The following is a 10480-nucleotide window of genomic DNA, read 5'->3' as shown; positions in this document are numbered from 1 at the left end:
ATGCTGGACAGAGCCTTATAAGGCTCTCGCTTCACGACTCCCAGAATAGCCAGTCAGCTCGGCCTCGGGCGGAGGCACCAGGGGCCCGGGGAGGCTGCCAGGGCAGCCAGGCCAGAGGCCGGCCAGGCCCACTCACACTGGCTTCCTTCCTCCCGCGTCTGCAGGGAGGGGGAGAGGGGACACAGCGGATGCTCGCAGGTGCAGCCCTGGGCTACTGTCCTGGGCCCGTCGCTGCCCACCAGTCACTGTCCACGGGGGCCACGCCAGGCCTTCTTGACCTTTCTATGTGCCACGGTCCCTCTGGTCCACTGGTGAAGCCTGCTTATTCTCAGAATGCTGTTTTAAAATGCATAGAATAAAACCAAAGGATCATAAACCAGCTGTGTTGACAGCCACCGACATAACGCTTTCCCGCTGCGGTGAGCGCCTGCGCTTCTCTACGGGGACACGAACAGCAGTGCGGAGTCGAGTCCAGTGTCTGCCACCGTCCGTCTTCTCTCGTCTGGTGTCACAAACCCCCAGAGTCCTCCAGGGCCTCGGGCGGGACGGTGTCTCGGGGGCTCGCAGATGTGACACCGCACAGGGCGCTGTCACCAGTAAGAGTCAAGCCCTCTGTTTCTCTACCATCTGCACGGCCCACACGCGTGTGTACACAGGTGGGGCCGGGACACGAGCCGACGCTCACACGTCACGCCGACACACTCACACACGCTCACGCGTCACGCCGACACACTCACACACGCTCACGCGTCACGCCGACACACACATGCTCACGCGTTACGCTGACACGCACACACATCACGCCGACGCACGGACCCTGGGCCGCAGACATTTGCACGCTCACACGCCCTCCCTGTCCTGACGCAGCCCCTCCCGCTCGGTGCCGGGCACCCGTCCAGGGCCCCTGCGCCTGTGGAAGGCCCGGTGTCTGGTGCCCTCTGACCTTGGCTTGAGTCAGAAATGAGTCATCAAAAGCTCTGCTGTCCAGACAACAGACGACTCCGCCCTTCCGTCCAGGGAAGGCCACTTGGTGCCCGGGGTCCGCGGGCATCTGGTCACTTCCCACAGAGATGGTCATTTGGAACAAGGGGCAGCGACTTCGGCTCCAAGATGGGAGGTGTCTCAAGCCTAGGAGCGCAGCCCAGGAGAGCTGTCAGGGTGCACGCAGACCCCGAAAGGTCCCAGAGCAAGTGCAGAGCCAAAAGGGCAGGGGTGAGGCTGAGGGGACAGGGGTGAGGCTAAGGGGACTCCCGTAGGCCTGGCCCCACCTGCCACCTCTGGAAGCCCCACGGCCAACCCCAGGCCTCAACGCAGAGGGTGGCCTGCCTCGGACCTGGGCCATGCTCCCCTTTCACAGTCCCCTTGGGTGGGGCCCTCTCTGAGAGGACAGGCCCCCTTTCCTGCCAGAGCTGAGGCCCCCGCCCGTCGGTGGAGGCAGCAGTTGGCAGCCCCTGGAGGCACAGTGGCCGAGGCCCGGGGGCACGTGGACGTGTAAAGTCTGCATCCGGGTTTACCTGCTCGCACGTGGACGTGGTTATTTGCTCGCACGTGGGCGTGGAAGGCCCGCCTCCGGGTTTACCTGCTTGCACGTGGGCGTGCGTGCGGTTCCGGCAGCACCTGTTGAAGTCACTGTCCGTTCCGTTCTTCGCCCCTGCGTCCATGTGGGGGTGTCCCTGGCTCCCCGCTCTGCTCTGTCACCAGCCCCGCCCTGGCCTGGCCACTGGCGGGCCCGGCCGGTGCTCGACCCTTCTCCTCCGATGCACGCCGGCCTCCTGGCTGTTTTCGGAGCTGTCTGGAGCTCTTCACACACGTACTGTTGCCTCGTGTCACGTTCCACCCAGATCCCCGGGGCTTTGGCCGAGACTGCTTCTCACACGGTGTCGGGGTGAGAGGAACAGACGCCTCCCGGTTTGGGGTCTGTGACATGTGCTGAGTCCTCTGCTGTCCTGACCCTACCCTCCCAAGGGAAACAGCCCATGGTGGGGTCAGGTAGAGCCGCCTCTGGAGGAGACAGGGCCAGAGTTCTGAGCCCACAGGGCAAAGCCCCGATCTGGACGGGCCCCCCGGAGCTGCAGGTTGGTTAGCAGTGGCAGAGTCCATGAGGGGTGGGGACCCAGGCTCCGTCCCATCCCCATACTCCCCTGGGGTAGGGGAGTGGGTGGGCAGGAAGGCCAGGTCTCCGAGCCCAGCCAGGCATGCTCGGGCGGCGCTGCGAGCTTGTGGCTGAGATGGGCCGGGGTGTATCAAGCCCCCTGCGTTTCTGGGGGCTCGTGAAGCCCGGGGCCACCTCTGTTTGATCTGGTGTTTCCCGTGGCCAGGGGTCAGGGAGCAGAGACGCTCCCGCTGCTCCCTCGGAAAAGCGAGTTCCAGAGGAGCCGGTGCCGTGAGCACCCCGAATTCCGCCATCTGGCCTCTCTGCCCCTCTCTGCAGCCGACCCGTGTTTTACGGTTGCCCAGCAGCTGACTGACATCTATTTATTTTGGCCAAAAGGATTTTTCGGGAAATGAGAAGTGGATGAAGTTGTTTAGTCTTCCGTCTTTCTGCTGGCTTTGGGAAAGGCCGGGGTGCCCAGCCACACAGCGGGGGGCAGCGGGGCTGCTGGGAAGGGTGCGCCCAGGGCATGGGGATCGTCACCCCAACTCAGGGTCACCCTTTCTCCTCCAGGCACTCAGCCAGCTCCACCTCGGTGGCAGTACCCGGGGTCAGCAGCCTGGACAATCTCAGGTGCCCTGAGCATCCTGAAGCAGAGAGCATGTCACCCCCGCTGCCCCCTGGCACACCTGTGCCCTCGTCACTCAGCCTGTCCCATCCTCCCCACTGACTCCCATCGTAGGCATCCCGCGTGTGTGTATGTGTCTGCAGGTGTGCGAGCAGGTGTGTGTGTGTGTGCAGCTGTGCACGTGTGCCCTGGAGTAGCTCCATCACCCAGGTCAGTGCTGGGCACGGTGTCCGTCCCCACCCCGGGGCAGGCCACCTCCAGTCCATGCCCAAGGCTGGCATTGCTGGTGGGCCGGAACTTTCTGGAAGTATCTGGGAGTCCCAGGCACTGGGTGGGAAGCGGTTGGTTTCCCCAGGGTGGCCGCGTGACCCCAGTCAGGTCACCGCGCCCTTCTGGAACCTTTGCTCCCAGCGTAAGGGCCAGCAGGGGCGGGGTGTGGTGCTGGCCAGGGCAGGCCTGGCACCCGGGACGGACGGAGCCCCCCGCCCGGGTCCTTCCTCAGCGCCGGACAAACCACGACAGAGCGGCGGCTGCCGGCTGCTCACGCGTGGCTGTTCTAGGGGAATTTGAACACGAGCCCCCTGTGGTTCTGAGGCGAGTGTCTCCATGAGACCCCCGGAGCGGCCGCCACAGGCACCGCAGATGTGGGCTCAGACACAGAGACCTGACCCTCCCAGTCCAGGGGCTGCACGCCCCAAGTCACAGTCGCACAGTGCCACGCCCTGCGCCCCTGGTTGGGGAAGAGTCCCGCCTGCCTCCTGCTCCTGGCCGCTACAGGCGATCCTGGGCTCCTGGCCACGCCTCTCCAGTCTCTCCGACGGTGGCCGCAAGGCCTCCACCCCCTGTGTCTGTCCTGCTGTCTCCCCAGACATGTGGGGAGCACCAGGAGCTCTGGGGTGGTCTCCGCATGCCCAGAGCCTTCCCTCAGCCAGATCCATGGATGCTTTTCCTGTGTCAGGTCACATGCATGGGTTCCGGGGGTTGGTGTAGACATTGCGGGGCACACTGCTGACGCCAGACCACAAGCCATCGGGGCAAGGGCCCCGTCGAGGCCAGCTGGAGAGGGGGGGCTCTGCCAGAGTGGGCCTGGGCTGTGGGGCCCTCGCCCATGGATGCAGGAGGGAAGCCAGCCGGTCAGGCATCCCTGCCCACCAGGCTTTGTCCCTGTCACCCACCCAGCCTCGGGGCGGTGGCAGCAGGTAGCTGCAGATGACAATGGCCTGGCTGCCCGCTGGCCAGCCTGCAGCGACGCTGCCCCCTGGGGCCCAGGCGCCTAGGGCCCCTGCCCGCCACACCACCCCGCTCCACATCCGAGACGCGAAAGCTGGTGTCGCAATCTCCCTGCACTGTTTACAGAGGCTCCTTCCGTCAGCCGCTCTGGGCTGCGTAACTGCGGTTTGGTGGACAGTTCCAACACCGCGCTGCCTGCCCCACGGACATCCCGGACGGCGCCGCGATCTGCTCAGAGAACAGTCCGGCCCTCCACTGGCTCTCCCGCTCCGCTGCCTCCTGGAGCTGCAGGACATTCCTTCCTGGCGTGGGAAGGGACAGGGGCATCAGCCCCCTGACTGCCCTGAGATCGCAGCTCTGCTGGGGCTAGCAGGCCGTGCATGTGTGCACGTATGTCTGCATGTGTGTGCACGTGTGCATGACTGTGTGCATGCATGCACATGCACGTGTGCATTGCGCGCGCGCGTGTGTGTGTCCACGTCCCTAGGGACACACACATGCCAATGTCTCTAGGGAATGGGTCATACACCCCTCAGCTCTGGACAGGGTCTCCATATTTCTGTGTATTCTGGATGCGTATTGGGGCATGTGTGTTCCTGCGCGTGTGCGTGCACGTGTGTGTGCATGTGCGCGCAAACGTATGTGTGCATGTGCACATTGTGCATGCATGCGGTCATGTGTGCATTCATGTGTGAATGCTCATGTGCGCATGTGTGTTTTATGCACACGTGTGTTTCTGTGTGCATGCATGTGTGTTGTGTGCATACATGTGTGTGTGTTGCATGTCCCTAGGGACACACACACACACACACACACACACACACACACGTCGATGTCCCTAGGGAATGTAGGGAATAGGTCACACACACACACACACACACACACACACACGTTGATGTCCCTAGGGAATGTAGGGAATGGGTCACATACCCCTCAGCTCTGGACGGGGTCTCCGCATTTCCGTGTACCTGTGTGTGTGTTCTGAGTGTGCGCTGGGGCGCGCGTGTTCCTGCCGCGTGTGCGTGCGCGTGTGTGTGCTCACGCCCCTGCGCTCTCTTCCTCCCCCCCTCACTGCCCGCCCCGGCCCAGCTCTGCCCGTTCTGAAGGGGACGGCGAGGCCGACCACGGCCCGTGCTGGGTCAGGGGCCACGGAGCCGCCGGCGCTTGAACCCTCTGTGATGAGTGGCGGGGGCAGGCCGGGGAGGCCGAGTCAGTCCAGACGCCTCCTCCGAGATGAACGGCGAATGTCAAAGGCAGCCTCGGGGGAAATAGTTCCCACAGCTGATCATGTCCTGAGAGGGGCCAGGAGCGGGGCGGGGCATGTGACGGCAGGAACAAGGCCCCTTTGTGAGCCGGGCAGCTGTGGCTGTGCCGTGTGGCTAAATGGATGGGCTGTCTGGCCGCCTGGCCCGCCCCCGGGGTGACAGCTCTGCCTCTTGTCACTTCAGTGTCTGAGGCCTCCCGTCAGGCCAAGCCCTGTGCCCGGGGCGGCGGGGGAGCTGGGGACACTGACTGCGGTCAGGGGCTCTTTCTCCCCATCGGCACCATTCCAGGCCAAGCTCTCCACAAACATGGTCATTGTGATGGGTGCTTAGGCGGCCAGAACAGTCAGAAGTGGGTGATTTCAATTCACTCAGGCTGAGGCCTGGTCCCAGGGTGTGCGTTGGGACCATGCTGAGGGACTGCAACCCAGCGGGGTTCTGTGCACCCCCAGCCGTGGCCTGGGGGGCCCATGAGGACAGGGCTCCCCCCTGTGGCCGTGCAGCCGGCGCCACCCCTTGGGCCTCCAGCCACCATTGCCCGGCCTGACCACGGGTGCCTCGGGGCCAGCAGAGCCTGCCCCTTCGCCCCCAGCATGCCGCAGAGCGAGGTCCCCCAGCTTCTCAGCAGGAGACTGCCACTCTCGGGCCCCAGGCGGCTTCTTGTCCTCCACGTAGGGGATGAGACACGCGAGACCCTGAGAAGTCGGGTGAGGTTGCAGGTAGAGGCAGACGCACACCCCAGCCCCAGCCCCCTGGGCCCCCAGCACTTTGCCTGTCGGCGTGGCGGGCGGCCTGGCCCTCCCCGTGGAGTCCATTTGTGCAGCTGGCCCGGAGCTGGGCTCCCAGCGCTCCGCAAACAGCCGCCGGCTTCCCCCGGACTGCTGGCCAGTCCTCGGACGTGCAGGGACGGGGGCGAAGAAGAAGCGTCAAGGTCCAGGCTCCACGCGGACGCTGCTGGGCTCTGCACATGCCTGGCCGGCGACTCAGCTGGCTTTGGCGCAGGCAGGCCCTGCTCGCTCCATCAGGCCTGATCAGAGCTGCAACGGCGTCCCGCGGGACACCAGAGGGGCCTGTCCACGCTCCAGGGTATGCGGCCAGCACTGGGGACAGTCCCTGAGGCCACATTACAGCGCCTGAGCAGGGCTGGGGAACGGGTCCCCTGTCAGTCTGCCGAGGGCTGGATCACTTCCTCTGCGTGGGAGGGCGGCTGCTGTGCCACGTGTTTTGGGGATAAACGTCTAGGTTTGCTCCCCCAGCCTCCGCTCCCCTCCTCCCACCCGTGGCCTCCGAGCCTCCAGCATCTCCTAGGAAATATGTTAACCGCCAAGTGCGACCGCGCTGCTCGGACTCGGTCTGAAATCATGCATCAGGTCCATGTTGATGCCCAATGCCCACTGCGGGGTCCTCCCTCCCTCACCATCGGTCTCTGCCCTGCCCAGGCTCACCTGACCCTTCTCTGCGGCAAACACCGACGAGCCCCCCACAGCCCGGTTACATGGCGAGGCCGCGCGGAGGGGCGACGGTGCCAGGCCTGCTCGGCTGTGCCTTCCTCAGCGGGTGTCCAAGCTCGGACCCTCTGGGCTGAGCCGGTGTTGTGGCCCCAGGGCGCTTGGCTGACTCCGTGACTCAGAATGTCACGGATAGCGGTGGGCAGCGCCCAGGACAGGCCTGGCGGCTCGGTGTGTGGGTGCAGAGCAGGGCGGGCCGAGCTGTCCCTAGGGACGAGGTCAGGGCACCCCCCCCCACCAACCACGGGGCGCGGCTGCCCACTGCCACACGCGCTGCGCTGTGCTCGTGGTCTCTGCAGGCGTGGTGGCCTGCTTGGGCCGGGCCCCGTGGCCTCTGTGGTCAGCTGCCCTGTGGCCATCCGCAGGAAGCCAGGCCGGGCCCTGGCTCCACACTTGGTCCGAGCTTCCTCGATGACAGCGAGCAGCCATGTCGGTTGGGTCTCTCCTCCTGGCAAGGGGAAACTGAGTCCTGGAGAAGGCAAGCAGCTCGCCCAAGGCTGCCACTCGTGAGAGGGGGAAGCGGGACCAAGCCCTGGCCCTCGACTCCTGGGCCAGGCCTGAGCCTCTCGGGACCCAGAAGGTGTGTCATTCCCACTGGCCAGGCAGACCTGGCCCCAGGGCCTCCGCGAGGACACTGAGGTCCGGGGGCTGGGCGCAGGGGCCTAGGGAGAGCGGGCAGGGTGCTGGCAGGGAGCCAGGCGCAGTGGGCCGGTAGTGCGGCCGAGGCAGCGTCCCTTACCTTCTGTGGGTCCCAGTAGCCTGGGGACAGAAGCCCCCGGAGACGCATGGCTGGAGCGGCCCAGGTGCCATCGAGGCCCGACCCCTCCCGCAGGGCAGAGCGACAAGGTCCCTGCGGGCAGCACCTGCAGATCCTGCTGGACGCCCAGGCAGGGGTCGTGCCCTCTCCCATTTTTCAAGAAACTCCACGGAGGACCCGGCGTGTGACATGAGAGGGAGGAAGAGGGGACAAAGAGCACCCCCTCCCGGAATGACGCGGTGGCAGAGGCGGAGGGGGCCGCAGGTGTGGGGCGGGCACAGTCACACATGTCCAGATGTCAGCCCTGGAGCGGCCGCTGAGCTCGTCCAGGGCGGCAGGGCTGGGTCCGGAGGACGCGAGGCAGGGACAGCCCCGAGGGGCACGGCCCGCAGCCCCGGGACGCGGCCGGGCCGCTGCTCTGGTTTAGGAGGAGGAATACTCCGGGGCGCACCTGAGCGGAGGCGGGGGCCGGGGCGTGGGGGGAATGGGACCCTGTGCGGAATGGGGTGCAGGAGGCGCCCCGGACGGCGCCCTGTCTCCTCTGGCTGTTCGGAGATCCCCAGGGCCACCGCGGCATTGCGTGGGGCTGGGACTCCCTGGGGAGGAAGCATGGCCGCAGGAGGAGGATGGACCGGGCTGCATGAGCGGCAGATGGATGGGGCCTCAGGGGGCCCGTCCCAGGGGACAGGGACAGGTTCGAGGCCTGGGGGTGGTGACTTCTGGGACGGAAGAGGTTCCCAGGACCCTGCCACCCCTGAGCTGCCGGCCCAGCGCGCACTAGCCTTCAAAGGAATTTTCCCGATGTTCTCATGACATGGGCCTCCCGCTTCCGTGAGACAGAGACAGAAGCCATGCTTTGCAGTGAGCCGTCCAGCCGGACGGTGACGTCCCACCCCACACTTTGACTGGATGGCTCCCACGTGCCTCCAGGGCCTGGGTGGCCCAGCCAGTGCTGGAAAGCCTGTCCCCGACCCAGACTGTCATCAGTCCAGGGACCAGCTGGGGGTCGGCGGTGACAGAGCAGTGTGAACATGGGGTCCTCACCTCCGAGGACCTGGGGCCCAGCCCCCACCTCCAGAAACGCACACCTTGCTCGGGGCCGGTGCGAGAGGCCCTGGACCAGGATGAGGCTCCAAGCGCCTTATTACTCCACGACTTTCCGTATCGGCAGAAGCAGGCGGTTTCCGACGGCCGCCCATCTCCAGCGTCTCCACCGCCTGCCACACGGCGGCCCGTGCGACCTGCTCCGGGCCGACCCGGTGCCTGGCACTCCGTGCCCAGACCTTCTCCTAGAGGCGGGCCCTGCCGGCTCCGTCCGCGGCTGCCCCCGGAGCAGCGAGTGCCGACATGTGGGGAGGGGGAAGGCGGGGAGAAGGAGGGGGAGACGGGGGACAGAGACAGTGAGGACTGGGGAGCAGCAGAGGGACCCCCAGATTTCATCCATCTCTCCTCCTCTGGCTATTTACCTCTAAACTCCAGAACATTCTTCTCTTAGCCCAAGTCCCTGGGAGTTAAGTTTTATCTTTGCAGCCCAAGGGCCCCCACCCACACGCAGAGGTGCCCACCTCCAAGGGGTCCGAGCAGGCTCAGAGGAGCCACCACAGTGGACAGCGGCCCAGCAGGCACCGGGCACCGGGCGAGCCTTCGGCACGTGCTGGCTTCAGTTACCAGGCTGTCACACTGGGCATCCGACAGCAATGCCGTTTGATTGCAAAACTGCCCAGCGTCCCGTGTCCTGGGGCGCCGTGCGGGGCTCCGATTCTGAGCCCCTTCGAGATATGCGCCCAGCTAGGACTGTCCGGCCCGGAAAGTTCCCACGCAGAGGACTGTGATAAGGGCCCCGCCTGCCTTCTCCAGCTCCGGCTGCTCCAGCGGCGTCGGCCAGAAGCACGTTATCTCTCCCAGAGGAGACAGGCCAGCCATGTGGTCTGCAAACCTGCGTCAGCCCAGGCGCTCGGACACAGCTGGCCGCAGGCTCCGTCCCTCTGCCTTTCATGTCCTGAGACCTCGTGTGTGTTGTGCTTCTGCACTGTGTCCACGTCACCACTTAACTAGACGTTTCCCAGCTTTGGGGATGAGTAGATGTCACCTTGTCATATCCCTCTTATGATAAGCACCTTTCTCAGCTCATCTTCATCGGTTAACGAAATTCAGAGAAGGGGACGTTTCGAGTCACTTTAGATGGCGTATTCTTAAAAACGCATCTGCATCATCTTTACGAATATTCAGTAGCTCCTCACAACAACCATTTTCTCTGTGCCGTCAGACACATTCTCCGTGGGACGTACGAAAACCCAATACGAGCCGATCTCTGGAGTAAAGGTAACTCGGATAAATGCCAAGAACCACAGAGACAGGAACTTTCCTGTCGTGTCATGTCCTGCAGGCGGGCGGGTGACACGGAGCACGTCTGCTGCCCACCGCTCAAAATCGACCCCCGTCTCCGGCTCCCCGGGATCCACCCCGCAGCCCTGGGGTGATGAGGGCCATGCCTGGGACACACCCGCTGTCCCCCAGAACAAAGGGAGAAAGGAGAAAGAGAATGGGGACTTTTAAAAGTATGAAACTATCATGTTTCAGTTTATAGCGATGAATTTCGAAAGCTAGATTAAATAGATGGTTTTCTTGGAAAATATGAAATACAAAATTGACTCAATTCACTCGTACGTGGGTTATAAAACAGAAAGCAACAAAAGAACAAACCAACAAACCCAAAACCTCGCAGACACACGCAACGGCACGGCAGTTACCGGAGGGGGCGGGGGCGGGGGGTGAAGGGGAAGCGGAGGGTCAGATGCGCAGCGACGGGAGGCCGGGCTTCGGGTGCTGGGCGCGCAGCGGACCGTATCAACGACGCACTGTTGAATTGGACGCTTGAAACTTATATGATCTTGTTAACCAATGTCACCCCAATAAATTTAATTTAAAAACCTGACTCAAGTAGAAATAGGAAATTGGATTATTCCAGTGGTTGGGAGGTTTGGTGGGGGCACAGGAAAAAAA

This window comes from Pteropus alecto, unplaced genomic scaffold (genome assembly GCF_000325575.1).
Source record: "Pteropus alecto unplaced genomic scaffold, ASM32557v1 scaffold339, whole genome shotgun sequence".
Lineage (NCBI taxonomy): Eukaryota > Metazoa > Chordata > Mammalia > Chiroptera > Pteropodidae > Pteropus > Pteropus alecto.
This window is presented reverse-complemented; position numbering follows the sequence as displayed.